At 39.5% G+C, this 13,840-nt stretch overlaps 1 protein-coding gene across 1 annotated transcript in view; it reads right to left on the bottom strand.

The window, feature by feature from the left end:
* UACA (uveal autoantigen with coiled-coil domains and ankyrin repeats) overlaps positions 1 to 13,840 on the bottom strand; it is a 94,391-nt gene that overhangs the window by 56,391 nt on the left and 24,160 nt on the right. The gene's annotated exons all lie outside the window — the stretch shown is intronic.

Genomic DNA, 13,840 nt, shown 5'->3' with positions numbered 1-13,840 from the left:
CGCCAATTATATTAATATAATAGATATTATAATCTACCTCACCCACATCAGACCTAGAAACCTGAACAACCTTTACAATGTACTACACTAAAAAAAAATCCACCATAGAAGAAAGACAGCACCCCCCAAAATAGGATTTCATAATCATATTCATAAGATAAGACTCTTCAAATAAAAAGAACACAGAGGCAACTAAATAAAGCCTTCTCCAAGGGGGTTAAAATCCTAAATAAAAACTAAACAACATGTACATTTGGGCAAAACGCCCTGAATATCTGACTGAAACGAAGCACAGGTACTGATAAGACTCTACAATTGCCCACATTCCCCAATAACTAAATCCAAGACAAGCTCCGACACAACTGAAAACTGAGCGAGTAGCAGAAGGCAAGGCTCATGGAGCATAAACATTCCTTGCAGATTAGGCTGCACAATTAAGAACTGTTCTACAGTTCATTGGATTGATGATAATTAGAAATATTTCCCCCATTCCATGTAGTCAAAAGGTTATTTATTCCCCCCTCTTACATAACAGCAAATTAGAGCTTACATAATCGAAAAGGCAAAGAAGAATGCTAAAATAAACCAGAAAAACAAGAGCTGTACATCCTGTTTCTTTCTCCCTGACCCCCGACTCTCTTCCCTTTTTCATTTTGCCTTACCCTTATTTAATTATGCCCCATCCACTTCCCTTTACCTCTCGACCCTTCCACTGTACGATCTGAAAGTATGTAGTTATGGCTCAATGAAACAAATAGAGGAAAGGGAAAGTTATATGCCATCGATTATTTTTCTGACCAAGACAATAACAAGCTAAATCCTTCTTTAATGGAATTTCACTCCATAAAAATAACATGGACAAAAAAGATAACAATAATAATTATTATTATTACTATTTAAATAATAAATCTAGCATCTTCAGGACTGACAGTGGCTATGAAATCTGAAAAAAAAAAAAAAGAAAAGAAAAAGAAAAAGAAAAAGAAAAAGAATGAAAGAAGTGGAGTCAGAAAGACTCCGAAAGCACTGCTTTGCAGATAAGATTTCCTAACTACCTGGTTTGAGTCTATTGTAGTCAGTTGTATAAATACCCCTCCCTATCACAGGTGTTCCTTAACAAATTCCTATAACTAGTTCCTGTAACAAATGTTCCTTTATTAAAACTGGCTAGGCACCCAAAAGAGTTTATGAAAAATACAGATAGGAAATCACCTCTCCAATTTTAATAAGCATTATTTGTTTTGTAGTATCACTTATTTCACCTTTCCTCACTAGAAGAAGCTTTACATTCCAAAGTAACTATATAAATGGATCTTTAACACATTTATAGTTAAATGTAACTATAAACATTACATTATGATATTACAATGTTTATCATACAAGAATAGAGCTCCCAGGCTATAGAAGGAAGATTTAAGATAGTAAGCAACTGGTTATTCGGGAAGAATAAACTTTGTCCCTAGAAAATTTTATAGAAAAATGTATTCAAATTAGTTCTTTGAATGCCTATAAGCCACGAGTGAAATTGTTTAAATATGAAGGTTAAAAACTGAGGAAGGTCTATATGCCTCCTATCCCACCCTACACACACCAATGACCAAAGAAGTACTTCTGGTAAGTTTTAACAAACATTTTTGCCAGTCTGATATATATTTATATCTCAAAATGGGACAGATTTAGGAAGCATTCTATGTTTATTCCTAACAAAGTAAAGAGCAAAACAGATATACTTACAGAAAAGCCTCTGATGGGGTTTGACCACAATGAAAAATAAGATATTTTTGTTCCTTTGGTTTTCTATTTTTTCTTGGCTTTGCAAGGAAACATTAGCCAAACAAAAATATGTTTGCAAAAGACTTTTCTAGAATTAAACTGATACAAACCTTATACTACTGGTCAGTATTGTTTAAATTTTAAATGGGAAATATAAACACACAGAGGGTTACAGGAATACGTATGTTTTTGTAAACACATTAGAAGGTAATCGCTTTTCTTTTTATTTATTGAATGAATCCCATAGTTCTACACAAAAGTATAACTCTTCCTACGCTGGTATTTTACATAGGATATCCTTCGAGTCTTAATATACGTCTCCCATATTAAAAAAAAAAATACATACCCAAGGTAATAAGGAGAAAGAATAAATACTCTCATGATATTTAGGTCTATAATAAAAAGCACAATATTTAACATAAAGATTCAATTTCAAAACTGTTTAAGAAAATCTTCCAAGTGCTCTCTATATAGGTAATTGTTAAACTTTAAGGAACTCTTCAGGTCAATATTGCTATTTCTACTTTCCAAATGGGGCATACAGAAACTAAGCAATTTATAGTCGTGCTGGATTGTGCAGTCACCAATAATTTCTTTCATTCCTATAAGCCCATCCGTTTGCCATGTGACTTTGCCACGCTTCCCATCAAGAGATGGCATTTATTTCTTCATCCCTTGAATCTGAGCGGGACTTGTAACTTATTTTGACAAACAGAATGTGGCTTGTGAGACTTCCGAATCTATGTCTCAAGGGATCTGGTCCTGGCATACTGCGGGCAGAATGAACAAGCTGGCCTCCTGGCGCCCCAGAGATCTCGGGACAGAAAGATCCCGATTGCCCAATCATGCCAGGTAGCCGTGCTGGCTAGCATAATATGCCAGACGTTATCAGTGTGGCCATCTCCAACCAAGCAACCCCTAGAGGAGCTTCTAGATGACAGCAGCCACATGAGTAAGACCAGCGGAACAACCATGCAACAGAGCCCAGCTCAAACTGTTGACCCATGAAGTCAGCAGCAAATAAAATGGCTGTTGTTTTAAGCCACTAAATTTAAACCCAGGACTGTCTGGGCCCAGGGCCTAGACTCTCTTCACTAACTAAAGCTGCCATCTACTCTTTGGTTTGTAAAAAAAAATACATCTTATAGTCGAATTCAATTTTATGGATATTCTACAAGAGCAATCAAATGAGAATTAAAATAGCTGGCAGAATGGTTCAGATGGCCTCTACTTCTTGGGCATCTATTGTGCTTGTATGTGTAAGTTTAGTTGTTAATATTAGTGAAATAATGTAAAGAACTACGGAACTGATCAGAAATACAATTATTAGTGTGTGGTTATGGAAGTGTAGGAGCTCCTCTATAATAGGAGACGTAGCATCTTGAAAACCTAGCTGGAAAGGATATGCCATACAAGTATAAAGCGTTTAAACCTATAATTTAACTTTGACAAAGTTACGTAATTTTTTACTAATGCTTCTTTATTGAGAAAGACATAGTGGTTATGGTATTGGCTTGAAACGAGTTTTTAAGAGGGTTCGATTCCTTCCTTTCTTATTTTAGGGATATGTAAGTTGGCTCCTCAAATGTATGGTTTGGAGGAGGGCATTCATGTAGTCACTCGAGATTAGTTGTAGTTCACCTACTATAGCTACTTCTCGTTTGGATGCAAAGGCTTCTCAGACTATGAAGACCATTAACATAACTGCTGTTAATGAGATGAAACAGCCTATTGAGGAAATTGTGTTTCAAGTTGTATGTGCATCTGGGTAATCAGAATAACGTCGAGGCATTCGTTCCAGATAAACCTAGGAAGTGCTGAGGGACAAATGTTATGTTGATGCCCACGAACATAATTGTGAAGTGAATTTTTGCCCGAGTATTATCGAGAGTATGCCCTGAGAATGGGGGGGAATCAATGGACGAAGCCTCCTATAATAGCGAATACTGCCCTTATTGACAAGACACAGTGGAAGTGGGCTACCACGTGGTACGTATCGTGAAGGACAATGTCTAATGAAGAGTTTGCTAGTACCATGCCCGTTAGACCCCCTACGGTAAATAAGAAAATAAAGCCCAAGGCTCATAGTATGGCAGGGGATCACTTAATATTTCCTCCATGAAGGGCAGCAAGTCAACTAAATACTTTTACCCCAGTAGGAATGGCGAGAATTATAGTGGCTGACGTAAAATATGCTTGTGTGTCGACGTCCATTCCCACAGTAAACATATGGTGGGCTCATACAATAAAGCCCAGAAAGCCAATGGATATTATTGCCCAGACTATTCCCATATAGCCAAAGGGCTCCTTTTTACCCGAATAGTAAGTGACGATATGTGAGATTATTCCGAATCCCGGTAAAATTAGAATATAAACTTCTGGGTGGCCAAAGAATCAGAATAAGTGTTGATATAAAAGAGGATCTCCTCCTCCGGCAGGATCGAAAAATGTAGTATTTAGATTTTGATCTGTCAGTAGCATAGTAATCCGTGCTGCTAGAACTGGTAGTGATAGGAGCAGTAGGACAGCAGTAATTAGAACTGATCAGACAAATAGGGGTGTTCGATATTGAGATAGGGCAGGAGGTTTTATATTAATAATACTGGTGATGAAATTAACAGCGCCCAAGATTGAAGAGACACCTACAAGATATAGGGAAAAGATAGTTAGACCTACGGATGCTCCCGCGTGGGCTAAATTACCAGCTAGAGGGGGGTATACGGTCCATCCAGTCCCCGCCCCAGCTTCTACCACAGAGGAAGTGAGTAAAAGTAGGAAGGATGGAGGCAGAAGTCAGAAATTTATATTATTTATCCGAGGGAATGCCATGTCGGGTGCCCCAATTATTAATGGTACCAATCAGTTTCCGAATCCTCCAATCATAATGGGTATCACCATAAAGAAAATTATTTACAAAGGCATGGGCAGTGACAACCACATTATAAATCTGGTCATCTCCTAATCATGTACTAGGTTGGCCAAGTTCGGCTGGGATTAGGAGACAGAGGGCAGTCCCTACCATACCGGCTCAGACACCGAATAGAAGGTAAAGAGTGCCAAGAGCTCTATGATTAGTTGAAAATAAAAAAGGGGATGAGTTAGGCACACTAATATTACCTTTTTACCATCTTAAAAGAAAATAGGTACATTGAAATCTGTAATTGTAATAGTATGAAAATCATAAAATTTTGTAGAAGAAGTACTTTCTATTCCCAAAGATGCACAAGTATTCATTTTAAACAACCAGCATTCATATGCATTTTATCGGCAAAACCTGAACTCTATTAAGCGATCTAAAAGAAAAGCTGAATGGCTATGCAATAAAAATTAATAAGCCGTTAATTTTTATAAATCTAATAAAATTTAAATAATACTTTAATAATATTGCTACTGTAGTGTTTAATGAGCATACATTCATCCTCAGATGAAGACGCTGCAGTAGAAGTAAACCATGACAAAGCAAAAATCACAAGCTTCTTTTCCATGCATTCTTTAAGGGTTGGTTGGCAAACATTTTCTGTGTAAACCAGATGGTAAACACGTTAGGATTTGCAGGCCATGCAGTCTCTGTTGTAACTATTCAACTTTGCCCTTATGGGATGAAAATAGCCATAGACAATATATAGAGAATAACCATGGCCATGTTCCAATAAAACTTTATTTATAAAAACAGGCAGTAGGCCGCAGTTTGCCAAACCCCGTTTTAGGTGCTCAGTTATCTTCGGCCAAAATATACGGCGTTTATTAGCTACGATCAAGCTAATTTGTTGGTGCTCTACCATGAGACCTATGAGAGAATACTCTCTGTGTTCATATTCTCCTATCTGCAAAATAGCACTATGTGTATATGAAGGGCAATTCTTTATCGCCTTGGCTCAGCTATGGTGCCCAGTTGTTTTGACAAACATGAATCCAGACGATACCAGGAAGGACTCTGTAGATGTGACTGACATCTAAAATATGTTGACTTGAGGTAAAGAGATTACCCTTAATATTGTGGATAGGCCTCATCTAATCATTTTAAGACCCTAAGAGCAAAAACTGAAGATTCCCTGACAAGAAGCAATTCTGTCTCATGACTATAAGCACAGAAATCCTGCCTGAGCTCCTAGCCTGTGAGCCTGCCTTATAAAGTTCAGATTTTCTAGCCCCCACAATTATATAAGCCAATTCCTTAAAGTAAATTAATTTATCTCTCTCATAGTTATAGATATCTATATATTTCCTATTAGTTCTAGTTCTCTGGAGAGTCCAAACAGTATAGTATAGTAAGGTAATATGCCATTAAGTTTAAAATACACACACACACACACACACACACTATTCTGATTTTTCATGCATCATCCAAAACTACATGAGAAAGTTATGGTAGACTGTATTATTTGAGACTAGCCATTCCCCTGCTTCCTTGCAAGATTATTATACACACACACATATGTTTAGGTATCTCTCTGTATGTAGACGTGTGACCTGTGTATCATCTCATAGGGAAAGAATAGCCATCCCTAGGTCACTGATTTGGGGATCACCCATGAGATATGATTTGGCCAACAGAACATGAACAGACGGGATATACATCGCATCTAAGCAAAACCTTGAAGCAGCCGTCCAAGTTTGCGCCAGTCTTGGCTTCAGTCAAGAGACTATCATATCTCATATAAGGGCTTTTCCTTTAGCCTTGGGTCTGGAGGGGAGCCACAGGCTGTTTCGACAGAGCTGACCCATAGTCTATAACATAGGTTAGGAAATATAAGTTTGTTATTTTGAGAAGCCACTGCAATTTGAAGGTAATTACTACCATAAAGCTGAACACTGCAGAAACTGGTACCAGAGGCAGGTGCTACACCTTAACAACCATTGTCACAAATAATAATAAAAGTATGTGATGTAGGCTTTAAAGCTGGGTGATGGAGAGCCAGGAAATGGTTAGTGGAGGTTGGAAAGACAGCCAACCACATAATGTAGCAGTAAATAAAATTGTTGACATGTGAAAAATGAGATAACTTGGTGAAAGGACTGGACTTGCTACTGATGTCCAAAGTGAGAGGGGGACAGTCTAGTGGGACTGAGTCCTTAACCTGTGGGGTCTGAGCTAAGTCTAGGTAGTCAGTGTCAGGATTAAGTTAAACCGTAGGACACCCAGTTGGTTCTCACAGAGAATCAGGGAACAGCCTGGTATGGAAACACACACACACACACACACACACACACACACGCACGCATGCACTTGGGAGTACAAAAGAAGCATTCAGCGGACAGTGAGTAAAGGAAACAAGTGTTTTCCTTTCACCCAGCAAATCCTTTCAATGAAACAAAATGGCTCGGAGGGGGACTCCCCACAGGAAGAGCCTAAGGATGTGGTCCCATTGAAGCCCAATAAGCTCAAGGCAACTGAACTGAAGTTTAGAGAAAAATGCGTCTGCCAAAGGATCGAGGATATGATTGTCGGCACCTGGATCTGACTAAAATAGATAAAAAGACAAAAAACAACTTCCAAAACAGCCCCCAGCCTGAGTTTAGGGTCTGTGACTCCTAGATCATATTTAATGGGCCCCAGGTTTCTACAGGCAAGAAGCAGACCAGTAAAGCTGTTTAACCCTTACCTCATTCCCTCACCAACAAGGGCATCCCCTCCAATACTCTGTTCAAATATGGACACAGATGATATATTAAAAGAAACACCTCACAAAGGGCACAACCAAGAGCCATGGAAAACAATGGACTAGGGAGCTACCCACGGGAACATAACCAGGGCCAAATGAAGGAACATCCTCCAGTGCCAAGAAAAGGAGCCCTCGTTACATTCACCCAAAAATCCAATTGATACAATACAATACAATTAACTGCCAGGGACCAGAGACTGCTGGGTGCCTCCATTATTCCTACGTCTTAACAGGAATGTTCACTGTGGATATCCTATCCCTGTTCCATCACTGTATGGTGGGGGGTGGGGGGTGGAGAGGGGGTGGAGGGCTGAAGAGAACTGGTCTCCGGATCAAGAAAATCTACACACATAAAAGACGTACAAATTCTAAGAGGTTCTAGACTATAAACCTAATGCAATTGAAAGAAATTCTTGAGGCATCTTCCTTGATGAAGGGATAAATGTATTTTGTAAGCAGAAGGGAACACAGTTGGCATTTGTGATGAAGAGGACAAATTGTGGTAGATTACATTACTGTTCACCATTTATCATCCCCATCCTTGGAAGAGGCTTATACATCCCTGCCCGGTTTATAACTCGCCTATACCTACAGCGTGAAGAAGATCTGTCCCTGCGCCTCACTACTCGGAGTGCAGCCATGCGGCACGCTGTGGCGGTCATGACACACGGCACACCTGAGCAGAAGCTTTAAGGGGTGTCACAAGTTTCAGCCAGCCCTCTGAGTTCTGGCTACCATGCAATGGCAGGTCCAGAGAGAGGCTGCTCCTTCAGTCTGGGTCTTAGAATGAAAGCATGTGGAGTAGAACCACTCTCCACAGGCAGCTCAAAGGCTACATGTAATGTAACGTTGTTAGAAACCACCAAGACTTGTGGGTTGTTTCTGCAGCAAAGTTGCTTAATACAGAACATGAACGAAACAAAGGGTTAAAGGGGAAAGAATTGTGTGATGCATAGCTATATTTTGGTAGCTAAATATAATGTGAGATGCCTATGATTGTAGGTAAGTGTAGTTCATGATGAATCTGTGTGCCTACAGCAGCTATTGGTATGGGCAAATACGGATTCTATAAAGGACAAATCAGTTCAGTTGTTGGAAGCGAGCTTGTGGCAAAAACAAAACTAAGGTTGCAAACCTGATAAATTAACGTTTACTGTAATAATAAACACTTTGCAAATGCTTCTGATAGTCCTCAACTATGACCAAAGAAGACTTATTACCATCTTCATTCCCCATATAAAGCAAAAGAAACTTAAAGAGGTTCAGTAACTTGCCAACATGTGATAACTACTAAGTGGCAGAGTTAAAAGTCAAATTCCAGGGGACCCTGGGTGGCTCAGTCGCTTAAGTGTCTGACTCTTGGTTTTGGCTCAGATCATGATCTCATGGTTCACGGGATCAGGCCCCGCACTGGGTTCCGTGATGGTAGCATAGAGCCTGCTTGGGATTCTCTCTCTCTCCCCACCCTCCCCTGCTCACATGTGTGCATGTACTAACAACCCCCCCCCCCACACACACACACAATAAATAAACCTTTTAAAATATTAAAAATTAAAGTCAAATTCCTAGACCATCTAATTCTAAACTTCAATTAAAGGTACAGGTTATTAAAAATCATTTCACTGAAGTGATAACTTGATTTTATACTATTTACCAATTCTATAAGATAGATGGAGGAGAAAGCTGATACCATGAATACCATGAACTCAGTTCTGAGTCTGAATCCTATTAAATATATTATTCATAATGAATTTTTTCTTTTATATTCTACAATATTCTTATTAATGGGACAACCAAGAATCTAAAACATTTTTTATTTCTACTTGATACACTTTCTTAAATTTAGGTTGTAGTAATTCAGAATTTTGAAGATTCAGATAGGTGTTGGCCTAAATTCACCTTGTCAATATAAAAAAGATACCCCAAGTAAATTAATAATGCATTAAAATGATGGGTGATGCATTTTAGTCTCAAAAAGCATTTTAAACACTTTATAAACCATTGACAGCCCTTCCGCTGCTCACATAAACTACAAATAAGAGTTACGTTTTACTACATAATACATGTTCATGGCAGAAAACTTCTATAAGATTAATATGTTCCCAAAAAAAGGTGGAAAAGAAAAAAACCTAGCAAAACCACTGCTGAGAGATAACAATAATGTTATATTTTGTCTTTCCAGACTTCTTTTCAATACTTAGATACACATTTACCTTTAAATCACAATGAGACCACACCATATACATATTTAATCTAAACAATTATTCTTAATATGAGTTCAACAGAATTGCTTATGAATACTCCTAACTTGGAGATTTCCAAAACTTATTAAAATATCAATCTTTCTGGCTCCCTCTGCTGGCAACAAGGAGAAGCTCTTTTTTATTCAATGAAGTTTGAAAAATCAAACTCAAAAAAGCATTAATTTATCACTATTTAAAACATCCTTAATAGCCTGTCTGAATGTACAGTTTGGTCAGAAAGTGCACACTGGACAATTTTTGGGTGAAGTCCTATTATCCCACAGGGATTTAGCATCAGAAAACCCTGGGCTGAGTTTCCAGCTCAATCACTCATTTGCTAATGAGCTTGGTCAAATTACTTACACCTTCTGCACGTCGGTTTGCTTATCTGTAAAATATCAACCGCCTCACTAGTTATAAGAATGAGAGTTAATGTATTTATACCTTGGGTATGCTCCAAAGGACTGACACAGAGTAAGTGCAAAATAAACGCAGTTAAGTATTATTACTGCTACTACTAACTGCTGCTACCGCCAAGGTGCTAAGATGTGATTAGAGAACATAGCTACTAAGTTATTCAAATAGATCTATTTTTACAACAGAAACTTAGCACACTTACACGTTTTAAAAAACTTCCTATTGCCCTCAAGATCAAAATCCTTAACATGACCTCAAAGATTCTTCGTGGTCTGGCCCCTACTGGCCTCTATAGTTGGCTATTCTCTCTCCTGCCCTCCAATCTCTTTTCATAGGAAAGTTCTTTAGAAGCACCGAGTGCCCTCACAGGGTACCTGAGAACACCCTTCCTTTCCTCTATGCTACTTAACCTGGTTTTTTTTATCGCAGCAGCTCAGCTTTTTCAGAGAAACTTCCTCTGACTTCCCAGGCCAAGTCAAGCCTTCCTTGTCATATATTCTGGAATACCTCTCCTTCACAGAGCTTATTACATAGAGCTGTAGCTTTCTATTTAAATGTGTTAGCGCTGTAATAAGGTCTCCCCCATTCGTCTGTCTACAAGTTCCTCAAGAGCAAGGAGTAAGCTGCACCCTTACCAACCTAGCCACTTGACTGCATGGAATAGGCAATTAAGTATCTGCACAGGGACTAAAGAAACTGAAATTAACAAATATCGAAATTAAAGAATTCATTCTAAACCCGATCACTTCAGATAGAAAGTGATCACACAAGTAACATTTACAAATATTTGGCTTTGTATCGCATCTCAGGCTAGCTGGTATTCATAAAGTCTGATAGAAAATAACACATAGAAATGTTTTTAACACATATACTCAGAAAAAGTTGTGCCCTTCAAAGAGAAGAATCTTTAAGAACACAGAAACCTACATGACAATCCTTTAACACTTTTTTTTTCTTTAGAGAGAGAGAGTAAGCACAAGTGAGTGTGGGGCAGAGAGAGTGGGGGGGAAAGGTGGGGAGAGAGAGAGAAGCAGGTCTCACCCAAGGCAGGACTCACGTTTTACCCGAAGCAGGGCTCATGTTCACCCAAAGCGGGGCTCGAGCTCACCGGATGTGAGACTCCAACTAACGAACCATGAGTTCGTGACCGAGCCGAAATCAGATGCACAACTGACTCTGTGCAGGCGCCCAACAATCCTTTAACACTTCTGATTTAAATTTTTAAAAATCTGAATGTGGGTGGTTTGCTTTTATAACAAATACTCTACTGAAAAGTTTTCTGAAACTGACTGTACTAGGGAGTTTCACCTTTGAAGGAAACCTGTGGTAAATGAATTAGTAAAGCTAATAATAACCAGCTAAAAGGTGCCTCATGGTTTCTTTGGGAAGTGTGTATACTGAGCTATTTTAAGCCAAGGCGTCCCTACAATTGCCTTAGAGAGTGTGACCTTTTTATAGATTAAATTCTTTCATTATATGGTAAGCATTCCCAAGTATATACACTAAATTTTGGCCCAGAATGGCTTTTTCCTCTATTCATTTACACCAAGCCAGAAAATAAGATCTGGAAAGCCCAACCAAAGAAAGCAGCAAGGTTTGCAATATATCTCTTAGATTAAAATCTCTATTTGATAGAATATTTGATAGATTTATTTAGTGACCATTAGTAAAGGGAAACCTCACTAAAATGCAGTCAGGAAGCCAGCCAGAAGGGGAGCTGTCGGGCTCGAGGGGTCCTCAGTTGCAGACCCAACAGGAAAAGACACGTCGTGCACTTCGTACTATTAGCTACTACTTTACTACCCCAACAGGAGGAAGAAAGGCTTTCCTCTGGCCCCAGCAACAGCCCAGCCAATGAGAGACTGTCACAACCTAGCCAATGACAAGCCACTATACTTCAAACTCCACTTTAACCTCCGATGGACTTTTTACTTTTTAAAAAAATTTTTTTTAACATTTATTTATTTCTGAGACAGAGAGAGACAGAGCATGAATGGGGGAGGGTCAGAGAGAGAGGGAGACACAGAATCTGAAACAGGCTCCAGGCTCTGAGCTGTCAGCACAGAGCCCAACGCGGGGCTTGAACTCACGGACTGTGAGATCATGACCTGAGCCGAAGTCGGACGCTCAACCGACTGAGCAACCCAGGCGCCCCAGACTTTTCGTTTATTAACAGCCCTTCCAGCTGCCCCCACCCCTTTCCTCTATAAAAGAGAAGTCCTCTCCTTTGTTCTCAGGACTTGCCTATGGTTTTGCAGTAGTTTGCTTGTGCTGAATTGCAATTCTCTGTTATTCTCAAACTCATTTTTGCTGGTAAAACAACCGGCAGTTTTATTTTTAAGGTTAACATTATGATAGATTGTTCGCACATCCTATAACTCCAAAATAGCAATAGTTATTTTCTCTCCCACAAGCTGCAGTGTGTATGGAAAATCTAAAACTCAATGTCTTTCCTTGTTATGTTAAAGGAAGTTACATTTTAAAACAGATCTCAGATTTATAAAAGAATCAAGACTTCGAAGAATCATCAAGTCCAGGAATGGTAAAAATCCGGCGTATATGTGACCACTCACTCCCATGGCGAATATGGATAAGACCATCTTGGCGCTCCTTCCTTTTGACCAGAATGGCCACAGGCCTCCCTGGTCCCTGAGGACAAAGCAGTGGTTGGTAACGTAAGAAAAGCAGAGTCATTTTAATTGTCACGGGGAACATTTGCTGCTAACGGTTGTGAAAGGAGGCAGACAGCTGCTTCAGGTAAACCCTCCTTCCTGTTTGAAAAGGAAATCTTTTCAGCTTTCACAGTGTCCTTCCTTCCCCACCTTAAGGAGGACGTCTCAAGATACAGCTCTTAATTCTCCACAGTCCCGATGGAGGTGGACAGACTGTGAACTGACTCAACAATATATTTCCTTCGTTATCATTTAACCAAGAAATAGGAACAGCGAGCAGGGACACAGCTGAAGGAGCTATGAACGTGCCTGAATGAGAGCAGAGGTACGCTGATACGGAAGGTTTCCAGGAATTCTGGCACTGACTGTGCACGAACGATACAAAAGGATGAAGACATCTAGTCATCAAAGCACCATGGCTTTCCACATTTGCATTCCTTCATTTATTCCATTGTTCTTCTACTTTCAACAAGCAAGCTTCTGCTAAACTTGCTTCCCGTTCATGGAGATACTGGATGGAAGGAACCAGCCCACTGGCCAGCTATTTCGTTCTCCTTATACATTACTTAACACCGCAGTGAACTTTTGGTTTAACTCTGCAGCTTCTAATCCAATCAAGATTGAGTTTCTGCTTAAACAAGGCTAAGGTGAATTTATCAGGGTGACAAAAGGCCTTCACCTTGCAATGGGAAACTGAGTCTCCCCTAACAAAACTTCTAATTCAAACTTTTACAAGACACGGAATATATTAGCAGCACAGAGGAAATTGTAAAAACTATAAACAATATTTACTTTCTCATTAGTTTAGAAGCTTCTTTGCTGTTCTTTCGGTAACGAAACTAAATGTCTCTAAAATTTAGGTTTTTAATGTTTATCTATTTTTGAGAGTGGGGGCAGAGGCAGAGAAGGGGGACAGAGGATCTTAAGCGGGCTCCGTCCTGACAGCAGACAGCCCGATGCAGGGCTTGAATTCACAAACGGCAAGATCGTGACCAGAGCTGAAGTCGGATGCCTAACTGCCTGAGCCTCCCAGGTGCCCCTAAACTCCAGGTTTCAAAAATACATATTCCCT

The sequence above is a fragment of the Panthera tigris genome, chromosome B3 (assembly GCF_018350195.1).
Source record: "Panthera tigris isolate Pti1 chromosome B3, P.tigris_Pti1_mat1.1, whole genome shotgun sequence".
In the NCBI taxonomy this organism is placed as follows: Eukaryota; Metazoa; Chordata; class Mammalia; order Carnivora; family Felidae; genus Panthera; species Panthera tigris.
Note: the sequence above shows the minus strand (reverse complement) of the source record. Positions and strands in the feature narration are given on the sequence as shown.